We start from the raw sequence: 15,320 nt of genomic DNA, 5'->3' as shown, positions 1-15,320 counted from the left end.
ACTTGTCAAAGAGGGCATCGGTGACCTGCGTGATGCATCTGTGGGCGGCCGACTGCGAGATGCTGCAAATGCCTGCTGCCAATCCCTGGAAGGAGCCTGAGGCGAAGAGGTTGAGGGCACTGGTGACTTTGACAGTCGCTGGTCAGGCGTGTCCACCCGTTCCTCTGGCCTGCAGGTCTTGCTCCAGCAATGTGGAAATGTCTGCGACAATAGCCTGAGCCTCCTTTGACACTGGTGCTCAGTCACGTTGAGATAGCTCATCCACTGCCTGTATACCCTGTGTTGGGAGTATCGCTCCTGCGCTGATGCCACCTGTCCTGTGCAGCATCAGGTGGTTGAGGAGAAGGTTGGTGGTGTTGTTGTTGGTGGTGCCGTTGGTGTACCTGGTGCTGCTGGTGTTGGGGCTCATCGTGGTCCGATTCTCAGGACCAAGCTGAGACAATATAAACGCCACCTATGCTGATGAAATAGATGGCAGGTCAAGTAGAGATGACAGAAGCAATCTGTCAATGGTGAGAGAGGTTCTACCAATGAAGTGATACTGGATGGCGACTTTGCTGCAAACGCCTGCAGCCTGCAGAAAGCTAAATCTGAGCTGGCAATGCAGTCAGCAACAGCTCCTGCCTTAGGAAAGTGATCAGCTGTGAGGTGGGAGGTTTTATAGTACATTTGCACTGTGGGGTTTCTGTGATTCTGTGATTTCATGCTGTCAACTGGTCAGCTGGATCAATGGCCACTCAACTCTCGCCTCAGGTTGACAGACGTGATTCGCGAGCTGCATAAATCCCGTGGTCATCCAGGGAAATTTGAAAGGTAGGCTAAAAAGGGCCTGACAAGTACCTGATAATGATTTTAATTAGGTCATCCGCCTCTGCCATTCAGGTCACTGCCGCGCTGACAAACGCGCCCGAGGGAAAGGCACGTGGGGGCGGGATGACAGCCTCCAATCACTCCCGCACGCACCCCAGAAAATTCTGGCCACTTTGTGTCCTCCTCACAGCTTACTGTCCCACATAACTTTGTATCGTCAGCAAACTTGGATACGTTACACTTGGTCCCTTCATCCAAATCATTGATGTAGATTGTGAATAGCTGAGGCCCAAGCACTGATCCTTGTGGTACCCCACTAGTTACAGTCTGCCAATCCGAAAATTATCAGTTTTATTCCTAGCTCTATTTTCTGTCTGTTAATCAATCCTCAATCCATGCTAATATATTACCCCCAATCCCATGAGCCCTAATTTTGTGTAATACCCTCTTGTGTGGTACCTCATCGCATGCTTTTTGAAAATCCAAATACACCACATCCACAGGTTCCCCTTTGTCTACTCTGCTAGTTACAACCTCAAAAAACCCTAACAGATTCATCAAACACAGGAAAGTTGGCCTTCTTGAAACTTGAACCTTCTTGAACCTCTGCAGTCCGTGTGGTGAAGGTACTCCCACAGTGCTGTTAGGTAGGGAGTTCCAGGATTTTGACCCAGCGACGATGAAGGAACAGCCAATATATTTCCAAATCAGGATGGTGTGTGACTTGGAGGGGAACTTGGAGGTGATGGTGTTCCCATGCGTCTGCTGCCCTTGTCCTTCTAGGTGGAAGAGGTCGCGGGTTTGGGAGGTGCTGTTGAAGAAGCCTTGGCGAGTTGCAGCAGTGCATCTTGTAGATGGTACACACTGCAGCCACGGTGCGCCGGTGGTGGAGGGAGTGGGTTAGTTCCGAGTGTTAGAAATGATCCAGTGAAACCGCCCCTTACCAGTCACCTCAATCTAACATAAGAATTAGAATTAGGAGCATGAGCAGGCCATTCGGCCCCTCGAGCCTGCTCCGCCATTCAATGCGATCATGGCTGATCATCCAAATTCAGTACCCGGTCCCTGCTATAGATCTTCGACCTCAACTCCATCTTCCTGCGCTATCCCCATATCCCTCGATTCCCCAAGAGTCCAAAAAAAATTCTATCACAGCCTTGAATATACTCAACGACTCAGCATCCACAGCCCTTTGGGGTAGAGAATTCCAAAGATTCACAACCCTCAGAGTGAAGAAATTCCTCCTCATCTCAGTCTTAAATGGCCGACCCCTTATCCTGAGACTGTGACCCCTGGTTCTAGACTCTCCAGCCAGAGGGAAACAGCCTCTCAGCATCTACCCTGTCAATCCCCCTCAGAATCTTGTATGTTTCAATGAGATCACCTCTCATTCTTCTAAACTCCAGAGAGTATCGGCCCATTCTACACAATCTCTCCTCATAGGACAGCCCTCTCATCCCAGGGATCAGTCTAGTGAATCTCCGCAAAGGCTACTTCTGTACTTGTGAATATTGCATTAGGTCACAAGTGAGACTTGACGGGTCACTCCATCCTATAGTCCCATCACAAATCCAATTGCTTCTCAACTAATTTGGGGATTTTGCCTTCAATTCCCCACCTGAAATCCATTCAGTGTCTGGCTCACTCTCGGAGCGGAACTTCCTACCATCACTCCTAACTTTGCCTTTGGACCCTGTGTCCTAATCTCTGCCGGACACAGTTTTATTTGAAGAACTGCTCTTCCTCATCAGAATCTATTAGGAGTAGCTTTTCCCCTCCTCTCCCTACAGTGGGATACACATGGGCTAGATTCTCACCTCTCGGGATCTCTTTCTAGATCTACTAATTCTCCGTCTCTCTCGTTCCCTTGGGGGTAATTTTCTGTCACCATTGGTTGGTGATCTGACTGAACCAATCACCCGCCCAATTTTCAATCCGTTGGCTTTGGCGGGGGGGGGGGGTGAGAATAGCACGGGTTTTACGGTGTGCGTTCCGCTCCAGTCTGGATCAGCGTTTACCCTCCACACGAGCAAATGTTCCCAATCACATTTACCCGCTCGGTTCCCGTATCCCTTCAACCCCCTTTTCCTTCATCCCCCTCTCCAATCTATTCTTCAATGTTGACACCGTTTCTACCTCAGCCACTGACCCTGGGAGTGAAACCACAGCCTCAGATCTCTCCGTGTGAATAAGTTTCTCCTGCTCTCTGTTCTAAATCTCTTACTGTTCTGGTCGTTCTCATTGCTGTTTGTGGGATCTTGCTGTGTGCAAATTGGCTGTCGCGTTTCCTACATTACAACAGTGACTACACTTCAAAAAAAATACTTCACTGGCTGTAAAATGCTTTGGGACGTCCTGAGGTTGTGAGAGGCGCTGTATGAATGCCAGTGCTTTGTCATTTAAGGAAGCTGTTCTAAGTTAAGATGTCCAGCAGGTGGCCGCATCTATCCAAGAATCTGCAATCACTGCCAAAAACCTGCCACAAATCACAGCAATGCTCCTTTGCGTCTCAGCGTCAGATGGATGACCTTCGACAGCAACTGCCGTAAAACCTGCTGTACGAGTTCTCATTCGATCTATTAATTAAATCATAAATTCTAACAGGACTAGATAGACTAGATGCAGGAAGGATGTTCCCGATGGCCGGGGAGTCTAGAAGCAGGGGTCACAGACTAAGGATAAGGGGTAGGCCATTTAGGACAGAAATGAGGAGGAATTTCTTCACCCAGAGAGTGGTGAACCTGTGGAATTCTCTACCACAGAAGGCAGTTGAGGCCAATTCATTAAATATATTCAAGGAGTTAGATATATTTTTTAAGGCTAAAGGGATCAAGGGATATGGGAAGAAAGCAGGGACAGGGTACTGAATTTGGATGATCAGCCATGATCTCATTAAATGGTGGAGCAGGCTCGAGGGGCCGAATGGCCTACTCCTACTCCTATCTTCTATGTTTCTAGTGTGCTTGATGCGTGTCTCTGTCGATGGCAAGTGAGAGCAAAGTTGCAGCCCTTGGCTTGGGTACGGTACCCTAATGGTTTTGGTATTGGAATGCAATCCAGAGATTGAAGCTGGGAATCTGAACTCCTTCCACCTGGCCGACACCAGGCAGAACAAGAGTTAAAATTCCAAGCATGCACTCGTAACAACAACAACTTGCATTTATGGCCCAGAACTTTGGGTCCCCACGGGCGTGTACGCGCTGGGTACTCACCCGTAGGCCCAACGAAAGTGCCGGTTTCGTGCATGCACTGCGCGTGCACGGGAAACCGGAACTTCCGTTCCCTTGAAAGAAGGGGTTCAGCGGTGGAACGCGTGCGCCGGAGAGGCAGCACGTGCGCATCGAACTTCCATTTTTTTTTTGCAGATTTCTCCGGGAAGGTAAGTCTCCAGGAGTTACACTTTTAAAAAGCAGGCGCAAGGCCTGCTTTTAACAAGGTAAGTGGTGAATTAATTAAAATTAAAACATTTTTTCCACAGGTTTATTATTTTTAAATACTTTAAAAGAAAGGTAAGTTTATTTTTAGCCCTATTAGAAAATGTAATTAATTTTTTCAAAATTTTATATTGTTTAAAAGTTATTTCATGTAATTTAGTTATTTTAAAAATGTGATTTTTTAAAAATTTATTTGACGTTTGAGTGATGTTTTGGGGCTTATAGTATTTATAGGTTTGACAGCCCTTCCTGTCAATTTTATGAATGAAGCATTCCCTATATGGGGAGAAGGCAGGGACAGGGTACTGAATTTGGATGATCAGCCATGATCTCATTGAATGGCGGAGCAGGCTCGAGGGGCCGAATGGCCGACTCCTGCTCCTATCTTCTATGTTTCTATGTTTCCCTGCTACCATTGGCTCTCCATGGCCCACGTGATCCCAGGGGATGCATCGAACTAACTGCGCCCCTGGGATACGCAAGCACTGCACGCCGGCAGCTGGAGGACGCCCAGGATCGGAATCCCACGCGGGCCCACAGCTCAACGGCCGGCGCACTAGGTAAGTGCAGGTCGGGGGCTTGCACCCGCGGGAAGCCCCCGACCCAAATTTCGGGGTCCCAAGGTCTTTAACGTAGTAAAAGCTCCCAAGGTGCTTCACAGGAGCGACCATCAGACAACCTTTGACATCGAGCCACATAAGGAGATATTGAAACAGGTAGAGGCAGGTTTTAGGAGCATCTTAAAGAAGGGGAGAGGTGGAGAGGTTTCTTGTGGAAAATGCTCAAGAGGCCAGAATTGGAGGAGCGCAGAGATCTCAGGGTGTTGTAGGGCTGGAGGAGGTTACAGAGATAGGGAGGGGGCGAAGGTCGTGGAGGGATTTGAACACAAGGATGAGAATTTTAAAATCGAGGCATTGCCGGATCGGGAGCCACTCTGTTTCCACCCCGCGACCAATTAAATACCGCCATTTCTTAGGCAAGACCTGGACGACGTTCAGACTTGGGCTGATAAGTGGCAGGTAACATTCGTGCCACAGAAGTGTCAGGCAATGATTATCTCCAACAAGCGAGAGTCTAACCACCGCCCCTTGACATTCAACGGCATTACCATTGCCGAATCCCCCACCATCAACATCCTGGGGGGTCACCATTGACCAGAAACTTAACTGGAACCAGCCACATAAATACTGTAGCAACAAGAGGTCAGAGGCTAGGTATTCTGCAGCGAGTGTCTCACCTCCTGACTCCCCAAAGCCTTTCCACCATCTACAAGGCACAAGTCAGGAGTGTGATGGAATACTCTCCACTTGCCTGGATGAGTGCAGCTCCAACAGCACTCAAGAAGCTCGACACCATCCAGGACAAAGCAGCCCGCTTGATTGGCACCCCATCCACCACCTTAAACATTCACTCCCTCCACCACCAGCGCACCGTGGCTGCAGTGTGTACCATCTACAAGATGCACTGCAGCAACTCACCAAGGCTTCTTCGGCAGCACCTCCCAAACCCGCGACCTCTTCCACCTAGAAGGACAAGGGCAGCAGACGCATGGGAACACCACCACCTCCAAGTTCCCCTCCAAGCCACACACCATCCCGACTTGAAAATATATCGCCGATCCTTCATCGTCGCTGGGTCAAAATCCTGGAACTCCCTCCCTAACAGCACTGTGGGAGCACCTTCACCACATGGACTGCAGCGGTTCAAGAAGGCGGCTCACCACCACCTTCTCAAGGGGCAATTAGGGATGGGCAATAAATGCCGACCTTGCCAGCGACGCCCACATCCCATAAAAATGTATTTTTAAAAGGATCCCGAGAGATGGGAATCTAACCCATGTATATCCCAGTGCAGGGAGAGGAACATAAAAGGTGGGAAATGCTCTGATTACATTCTGACAAGGAAGACGTATTTTTTTTACCTTTTAACTCCAAAGTATTTTCAGAGAGGAAAAAAATACAGACATGGGTCACAGTCCCATTTTCAAATGTGTGCATTACACGCTAAAACTGACAAACACTGAACCAGTTCCTTTAATTTCAACGGACATTTCCTGCCATTTGATCCACTCACCCAGAATGACGGTGCATGGCAGGGTGTAAATCTCTCTCCATGTCCCCTGCTCCTGGTCCATCTAGGCAACCATTTGATGGACACAGAGGACCCTCTTGCCCAGATAACCACTCCCCATACCCAGGAGGGTGGGGTGGGATCACATTACATTGTGCAAGAGACTTACCTGCTGGCCTCCCGACAGGTGCCGGGCTCCTCCATTCAGCAGATCGGGTCCCGATGGCGTCATATTAACCCCAGGACCTCAGTGGGGCAAACCCTGGTGACTTCGCACCGAGGCCAAACTAGCCAGGAACAGGAGACGGGGACGGGGCGAGAGTGACGGGAATGGGTACGGGAAACTCAGTTTAATGTCTCATCTGAATGACCGCACCTCCGACAGTGCAGCGCTCCCTCAGTACTGCCCCTCCGACAGTGCAGTGCTCCATCAGTACTGCCCCTCCGAGAGTGCAGTGCTCCCTCAGTACTGCCCCTCCGACAGTGCAGCGCTCCCTCAGTACTGAGCCTCTGACAATGCGGCGCTCCCTCAGTACTGCCCCTCCGACAGTGCAGTGCTCCCTCAGTACTGACCCTCCGACAAGGTGGCGCTCCCTCTGTACTGCCCCTCCAAGAGTGCGGCGCTCCCTCTGTACTGCTCCTCCGGCATTGCGGCGCTCCTTCAGTACAGCCCCTCCGGCATTGCGGCGCTCCGTCAGTACTGCCCCTCCGACAGTGCAGCGCTCCCTCAGTACTGCCCCGCCGACAGTGCGGCGCTCCCTTAGTACTGCGGCGCTCCCTCAGTACGGCACTCCCTCTGTACTGCCCCTCTGGCATTGCGGCGCTCCTTCAGTACAGCCCCTCCGGCATTGCGGCGCTCCGTCAGTACTGCCCCTCCGACAGTGCAGCGCTCCCTCAGTACTGCCCCGCCGACAGTGCGGCGCTCCCTCAGTATGGCACTCCCTCAGTACTGCCCCTCCGACAGTGCGGCGCTCCCTCAGTACTGCTCCCCCGACAGCACGGCGCTCCCTCAGTACTGTCCCTCCGGCAGTGCGGCGCTCCCTCACTATTGCCCCTCCGGCAGTGCGGTGCTCCCTCAGTACTGCCCCTCCAACAGTGCGGCGCTCCCTCACTATTGCCCCTCCGGCAGTGCGGTGCTCCCTCAGTACTGCCCCTCCGACAGTGCGGCGCTCCCTCACTACTGAACCTCCGACAATGCGGCGCTCCTTCATTACTGCCCCTCCGACAGTGCGGCCCTCCTTCAGTACTGCCCCTCCGACATTCCCTCAGTACTGCCCCTCTAACAGTGCGGCACTCCCTCAGTACTGCCCCTCCGGCAGTGTGGCGCTTCCTCTGTACTGACCCTCCGACAGTGCGGCGCGCCCTCTGTACTGTCCCTGACAGTGCGGCGCTCCCTCTGTACTGCCCCTCCGACAGTGCGGCACTCCTTCCGTCAGTGGAACGATGTTCCACTCAATCACTGAATGACTTTCTGTAGGGCGAATCATCTGGACACCAGAGAGCTGTGTAACCAGGTTATATGCTAGTGTGTTCAAGCAGTCAGACCAGTTAGCACATGTTGTGTATGTAACCTGTACCACCTTAAGAGACTACCTTAAGAGATGGACTACTTTCTCTTGGCTACTGTATATTGTAGTACCGGTGGTGACCACACCGGTATATAAACTCTGTGTAGTAATTTGCTAAGCAGTTCAACCCTGACCTTCGATTAGTAAAGACCTGTTTTAGTTATTCTTGTTGTCTGTGTCCAGTGATTTATATTAAGCATATCTGGAACACTCAGACTCAACAGTGGCGACGAGTCCGATCTTACCCTGCGGCAGTTTGCATCCAAGGCAGCTTCGTCCCCAGAACGGGCGTCGAGAAGAGGAATCTGCCCTCATCATCCTGCTGAGCACCGCATTCGCACGGGAGGCATCGAGAACCCGGGGAAATTACTGACCACGAAGTTCTCCATCAGCGACAGACAGTGATCATCCTTCTACCACGGTGGTGGGTAAGCCGATCTAGCGACACGGGCAGAAAGTCGGCCGCGTTGTCAGTGGAGAAGGGGAGGGAAACCGGAGGAAAAAGGGCGGAGAACTCGACCGCGGCCGGTGAAAAGGACCGGGCTGCAATCGGGGCCGAGAGGCGCAGCGACAAGGGCAGCGTTAAGGCCACGAGAACCGCGGAGAACTTGACCGCAGCCGGTGTAAAGGGCCGGGCTGCAATCGGGGCTGAGAAGCGCAGCAACGAGGGAAGCGTTGAGGCCAGGAGAACCGCGGGGGAGCAAAAACAGCGTCGGGGGAAAGTAAGAACCGCTGGGAGGCGAGAACGGCAACAGCGCGGTCAGAGCCATTGTAGCCAGCGGGGGAAGACAAGCGCGGGACAAGCCGCCAAGCGCGGGAAGCCGCCATTGTAGTCGGCGGGGGAAGAAGACAAGCGCGGGAAAAGCCGCCAAGCGCGGGAAGCCGCCATCTTGGGAAAATAAAAATAAAAAATTTTTAAATAAAAAAATTCAAGGATGCCTAAACACGGTAACATCACTGCTTTTGATAGTGATGTTGAAGATTGGACCACGTATGTAGAACGCATTGGAGTTTATTGTACAGCAAATGAAGTACCAGATGATAAGAAAGCAATAACATTATTAAACTCAATGGGGGCGAAGACGTACGGGTTATTGAAGCATCTGATAACACCAGATAAACCGGCGGATCAGACTTTCGCAAAAATTGTTACGATCCTGCAAGAACATTTAAACCCCACACCGCTGATGATAGCGGAACGATTTAAATTTTACAGCAGAACGCAGCTGAAAGAGGAAAGCAACGCTGAATTCTTAATTGAACTGCGTAAGCTATCAAAGTACTGTCAGTTTGCTACAGGACTAGCAGATGCTCTGAGAGATAAATTCGTGTGTGGATTATTAAAAGAAGGAACACAAAAGCGTCTGCTAGAAGAAAAGGACCTTACGCTTGAGAAAGCTGTCACCATTGCAGCATCGCACAAGGCCGCAGCAAGAGGCACTGCGGAAATGCAACTAAGGTCATCGGAACTCAGCACCAATCAAATGGCATTGGGTGCAGTAAAGTGTTATCGTTGCGGAAGGACAACGCACGATCAGAACCAGTGCTGGTTCAAAAATCAGGAATGCAGAAAATGTGGCAAGCTCGGTCACATAGCTAAAGTATGCCGGTCAGGTAAGAAGACCAGCAGCAAAAAGTCACCGCAGGAAAAGTGCAAAAAGGTACACAAGGTGACAGAGAACAGTTCGGATGAACAGAAGACGGATTCAGACTCCAGCAGTAAGGAACTGGGTTGCCTAAGAATACATAATGTGGGTAACACAGCAGACCACCAAACTATCTGGGTCACACTTCAGATAGCAGGAGTCCAAGTGAAGATGGAATTGGACACTGGATCGGCATTGACGGTCATGAATAAGCAAGATTACAAAAGGTTATTTCCACACATTCCCTTAAGGGATACGGAGATTGTTTTGAAAACATACACGGGGCAAAGAGTATACCCCATTGGAAAGATAAAGTAAAGGTGGTCCACAAGGATAAAGAAAGCCGAGGAATGGACTTATATGTGTTACCTGAGGGAGGTCCACCATTACTGGATCAGGAGAATAAATATGGACTGGCATTCCTTAAAAGCACTAACTGTAGATTCCGGCAAAAAGGAAGATGTCAAACCTAAACGACTGTCCAGAATATTGGACGATGCTAAAGAGGTGTTCCAGCAGGGACTGGGAACACTGAAAGGAATTACGGCAAACATCAAAGTTGAAGAACATGCAAATCCGAAATTTTTCAAAGCCAGACCGGTACCTTATGCGATACGACCTGCTGTGGAAGCTGAGCTGGAAGGACTAGAACGGTCCGGAGTACTGTCAAAGGTGGACTGGAGTGAATGGGCCACGCCCATTGTTCCCGTCATGAAGCGTTCATCGAGTAACAAACCGGGGGAACCGGGGAAGGTTCGCATCTGTGGCGATTTCAAGATCACTGTTAATCCGGTGCTTCACGCGGTGCAATATCCGCTTCCACGGATTGAGGATATCTTCGCTTCGTTGGCTGGCGGGAAACACTTCACCAAGATAGACCTGGCGCAGGCGTATTTACAGATGGAAGTTGATGAAGCGTCACGCCAGTATCTCACGATCAACACGCATAAGGGCTTATATCGGTATAATAGACTGGTTTTTGGAGTGGCATCGGCTCCAGCGATTTGGCAAAGGGCCATGAAGCAGGTATTACAGGGAATTCCAGGCACACAATGTTACCTGGACGACATTCTGATTACAGGAAATGATGATGAGGAACACCTTGCAAATTTGGAACAGGTGCTCAACAGATTGAAAGAATATGGACTTCGAGTTAATCACCAGAAATGTGAGTTCTTTCAGAAGCAAATCTCGTACTGTGGTGACGTCATTGACCAGGAGGGGCTTCACAAGTCACCTGACAAGATCGAAGCAGCTGTGAAGGCTCCCGCTCCGGAGAATGTATCCCAGTTGAGGTCGTTCCTAGGGTTGATTAACTATTACCATAAGTTTCTGCCAAATTTATCCACGGTGCTACACCCGCTGAACGCTCTTTTGCAGAAGGGAGTGCCATGGAAGTGGAGCGAGGACTGTAAGCGGGCCTTTCACAAAGGCAAGGCATTGATCACCTCTAAGGAAGTGTTGGCTCACTTTAACCCAACGCTGCCTATTCGGTTAGCTTGTGATGCTTCTCCATATGGTATTGGGGCAGTGCTCTCACATAAGTTGCCAAATGGCTTGGAAAGACCAGTCGCATTCGCATCCAGCTCATTGACCTCCGCTGAGCACAACTATGCTCAGATAGATAGGGAGGCTCTCAGCCTTGTGTGGGGAGTAAAAAAATTTAATCATTACCTGCAAGGGCAAAAGTTTACGCTGCTGACAGACCACCAGCCGTTGGTTTCCATTTTTAACCCTAAGAAGGGTGTTTCGGTGATGACAGCGCAGAGGCTCCAGAGATGGTCCCTTTTCCTAGGGGCACATCAATATCAGATCGAATTCAAAGGTACAAAGCAACATGGTAATGCTGATGGGCTGTCGCGCCTGCCACTACCTACAGCGGAAGAGGCACCGACAGTTGACCCTGTTGAGCTATTTCACTCGACCATCATCGAATGTTTACCAGTCACCAATGCAAGTATTGAGAGAGAAACCAGGAACGACCCGACACTGTCTCGGGTCTACGAATTGACAGTGAAAGGATGGCCAGCACATGGTGATCCACTGTTACCGGCATTCTCAGCCAGACGAGAACAGCTGTCCGTCTGTCAAGGAACATTGATGTATGGAACACGGGTGATTATTCCTCCTAAATTAAGGGAGAGAGTTCTAAAGGAACTGCATGAAGGTCATCTGGGGGGAGTCAAGATGAAAAGCCTTGCTAGGGCTTATGTGTGGTGGCCAGGCATCGGCCAACAAATAGAGGATCTGACTAAAAGCTGCTCAGGGTGCCAAAAAGTTCAAAATGCACCTCCAATTGCACCGCTGCATCCATGGGAATGGCCTTCAACCCCATGGCAACGTGTACATATTGACTTTGCAGGTCCATTCATGGACTCCATGTTTTTAATTGCGGTAGACGCACATTCTAAATGGCCAGAAGTGATTAAGATGGCGACCACTACCTCGGAAAAGACGATCGCAGTGCTAAGAACGATATTCGCAAGAAATGGATTGCCAGAACAAATATGTTCAGACAACGGACCGCAGTTCGTGTCAGATGAATTCCAGAAATTCATGAAGAAGAATGGGGTGAAACATTATACCTCTGCCCCATATCATCCGGCTACAAATGGGTTGGCCGAGAGATTTGTACAAACGTTCAAAAAGGCGATAAAGGCTATGAGCGAAGACCAGATTCCACTACAACACAAGGTGGACAATTTCCTAATGGCATATCGAAACGCCACTCATGCAGTGACAAATCAAAGCCCTGCCATGATGTTCTATAACAGGAGGTTGCGGTCCAGGTTGGACTTGTTAAAACCAAATTTGCGGAGGGAAGTAGAAAAAAAACAGGTTCCAGCATATAAATAACAAGACCACTCGGAGTTTCGAAATAGGACAACCAGTGTTAGCCCGGGACTATAAGAATGAGAAATGGCAATCTGGAAAAATTCGTGCCAGACAAGGACCCCTGATGTACACGGTAGATATTGGTGAAAACGTAATACGACGTCATGCTGACCAACTTGTAGAATCGAGAACAAGGGTCGAACCCATGACTACGACAGAGACACCAGTGGAAGAAGTTAGTGAACCTGAAGCATCTACCTCAGACGCCAATGTATCTGATGATGTCCAATCCATAAGAGATCAACTAGATGAGTCACCCCAGCAACGAGAACCGGAGACCCCTGAAAGGCGTTATCCATCTCGGATCAGGCCTCCTCAGAGACTGAATCTTTGAACAGATTTGCATGAAGTTGTATATATGTTATCCGCCTCCTCAGAGACTGAATCTTTGAACAGATTTGCATGAAGTTGTATATATGTTATCCATGTTATGTTTAAATTGGGATGTATACTGTTAAGCTAAAAAGGGAGGAATTGTTGTGTATGTAACCTGTACCACCTTAAGAGACTACCTTAAGAGATGGACTACTTTCTCTTGGCTACTGTATATTGTAGTACCGGTGGTGACCACACCGGTATATAAACTCTGTGTAGTAATTTGCTAAGCAGTTCAGCCCTGACCTTCGATTAGTAAAGACCTGTTTTAGTTATTCTTCTTGTCTGTGTCCAGTGATTTATATTAAGCATATCTGGAACACTCAGACTCAACAGCACAGAGACACCAGTGCTGGTCTGTACTGAATAAGCAGAACATCATTAGTAATATAATTGCAAAATACTGCGGATGCTGGAAATCTGAAATAACAGAAAATGCTGGAAATACTCAGCAGGCCAGGCAGCATCCGTGGAGAGAGAAACAGTTAACGTCTCAGGTCTGGGGCCCTTCATCAGGACTGGAAAAAGCTGGAGATGTAACAGATATTAAGCAGGTGCGGAGACAGGGGGGGGGGGTTAGGAGGGGAGGAAGAAATAGAAAGAACATCCTGTACTTTTGTAAGAGGCAGGAAAGGTAAAATGTTGCAAATGGGAATGGTAAAAATCATACTGCATGAAAAATGGGGGCAGGGATAATGCTCACTACTTATGAATCTTGATGGGATTTTTAAAAAATGTAACAGAGTTAGAAAGAAATTGGGAGGAAAAACAGGTTGGATTTCAGAGAATGGTGGGCAGCAGTACCTTTATTTTGAGACAGAAAACGCTTGATTTAAGATTACAATGAAGTACCAGATTTCACCATTTGATAGATCCCTGTAACCTCCTCCAGCCCTACAACCTATCTCTGCGCTCCTCCAATTCTGGCCTCTTGCACATCCCCGATTTTAAATCGCTCCACCATTGACGGCCGTGCCTTCAGCTGCAGAGGCCCCGAGCTCTGGAATTCCCTCCCTGAGCCTCTCCGCCTCGCTCTCCTTTCAGTCGTTCCTTAAAACCTACCTCCTGTCCTAATATCTCCATATGTGGGTCGGTGTAAAATTTTGTTTGATAATTGTTCCTGTGAAGCGCCTGGAGATGTTTTACTAGGTTAAAGGCTTATACTCGCTGGAGTTTAGAAGAATGAGAGGGGATCTCATTGAAACTTATAAAATTCTAACAGGACTAGACAGGCTAGATGCAGGATGTTCCCGATGGTCAGGGAGTCCAGAACCAGGGGTCACAGTCTAAGGATAAGGGGTAAGCCATTTAGGACTGAAATGAAGAGGAATTTCTTCACCCAGAGAGTGGTGAACCTGTGCAATTCTCTACCACAGAAGGCAGTTGAGGCCAATTCATTAAATATATTCAAGAAGGAGTTGGATATATTTCTTAAGGCTAAAGGGATCAAGGGATATGGGGAGAAGGCAGGGACTGGGTACTGAATTTGGATGATCAGCCATAATCTCATTGAATGGCGGAGCAGGCTCGAGGGGCCGAATGGCCGACTCCTATCTTCTATGTTTCTGTAAATACAAGCTGTTGTTGTCGAGTCTCACTGTGATCCTTTCAGTAGAGCAGCTCACCTACAAGGCCGAGTTTCGGCAGTAGTGCGGTACTGAGCATTATGTAAACCCAGTATGGTGAGCACGAACATTAAGCGTTATCGCTGCTGGTGCCGGTACACTGTGGGTTATCCACGCGCTAATTAAGGAACAGGAACGCTGTGGGAATGGGAATTACTGCTAGAGCCAAACTCTGTGACAAGCACACTCGAGTCTAACAAGGAGCTCCTCTTGCTCGTCTCGAACACCCTCCAATCCAAACAGCAAAGTAATTGGGAGCAGGATTAGAGGGCAGTGGAGGAGAACTTTCTTCACCCAGAGGGTGGTGGGGGTCTGGAACTCACTCACGCATTTTAAAAGTACTTGGATGTGCGCTCCAAGTGCCATAACCTACAGGGCTACGGACCAAGAGCTGGAAAGTGGGATTAGGCTGGAGAGCTCTTTCTTGACTGGCACTGACATGATGGGCCGAATGGCCTCCTTCTGTGCCATAAATATCTATGATTCTATGATGAAATCATTGCCTACTGCCCAAGTACAGCATCACCTCTCCCACCTAGATCTGTGCTGGGATCAACACTGCCAAAAGGCGTTTTGCCAAGGACCCGAATTAACGCTTTTGTTCTGATCTGTCCCCGAGATAACTTCAAACCCAGTGCCCCATTCAGTCAGTCAATGAAAGCCCTTTGATCCTGCACCTAACTCAAGAAATCAGACTCCAAGTCTGTGCCAGTGGAACGAGACTTTAAAGACAGGCGAACACAGCATGAACATTCTGTACAGCGAGTAAAGACAGGCGAACACAGCATGAACATTCTGTACAGTGAGTAAAGACAGGCGAACACAGCATGAACATTCTGTACAGGGAGTAAAGACAGGCGAACACAGCATGAACATTCTGTACAGTGAGTAAAGACA

The sequence above is a fragment of the Somniosus microcephalus genome, chromosome 8, assembly GCF_052327205.1.
Source record: "Somniosus microcephalus isolate GS21.2 chromosome 8, FLI_Smic_1.0, whole genome shotgun sequence".
NCBI lineage: Eukaryota > Metazoa > Chordata > Chondrichthyes > Squaliformes > Somniosidae > Somniosus > Somniosus microcephalus.
The sequence above is the reverse complement of the archived record's forward strand: the minus strand, read 5'-3'. Positions refer to the sequence as shown.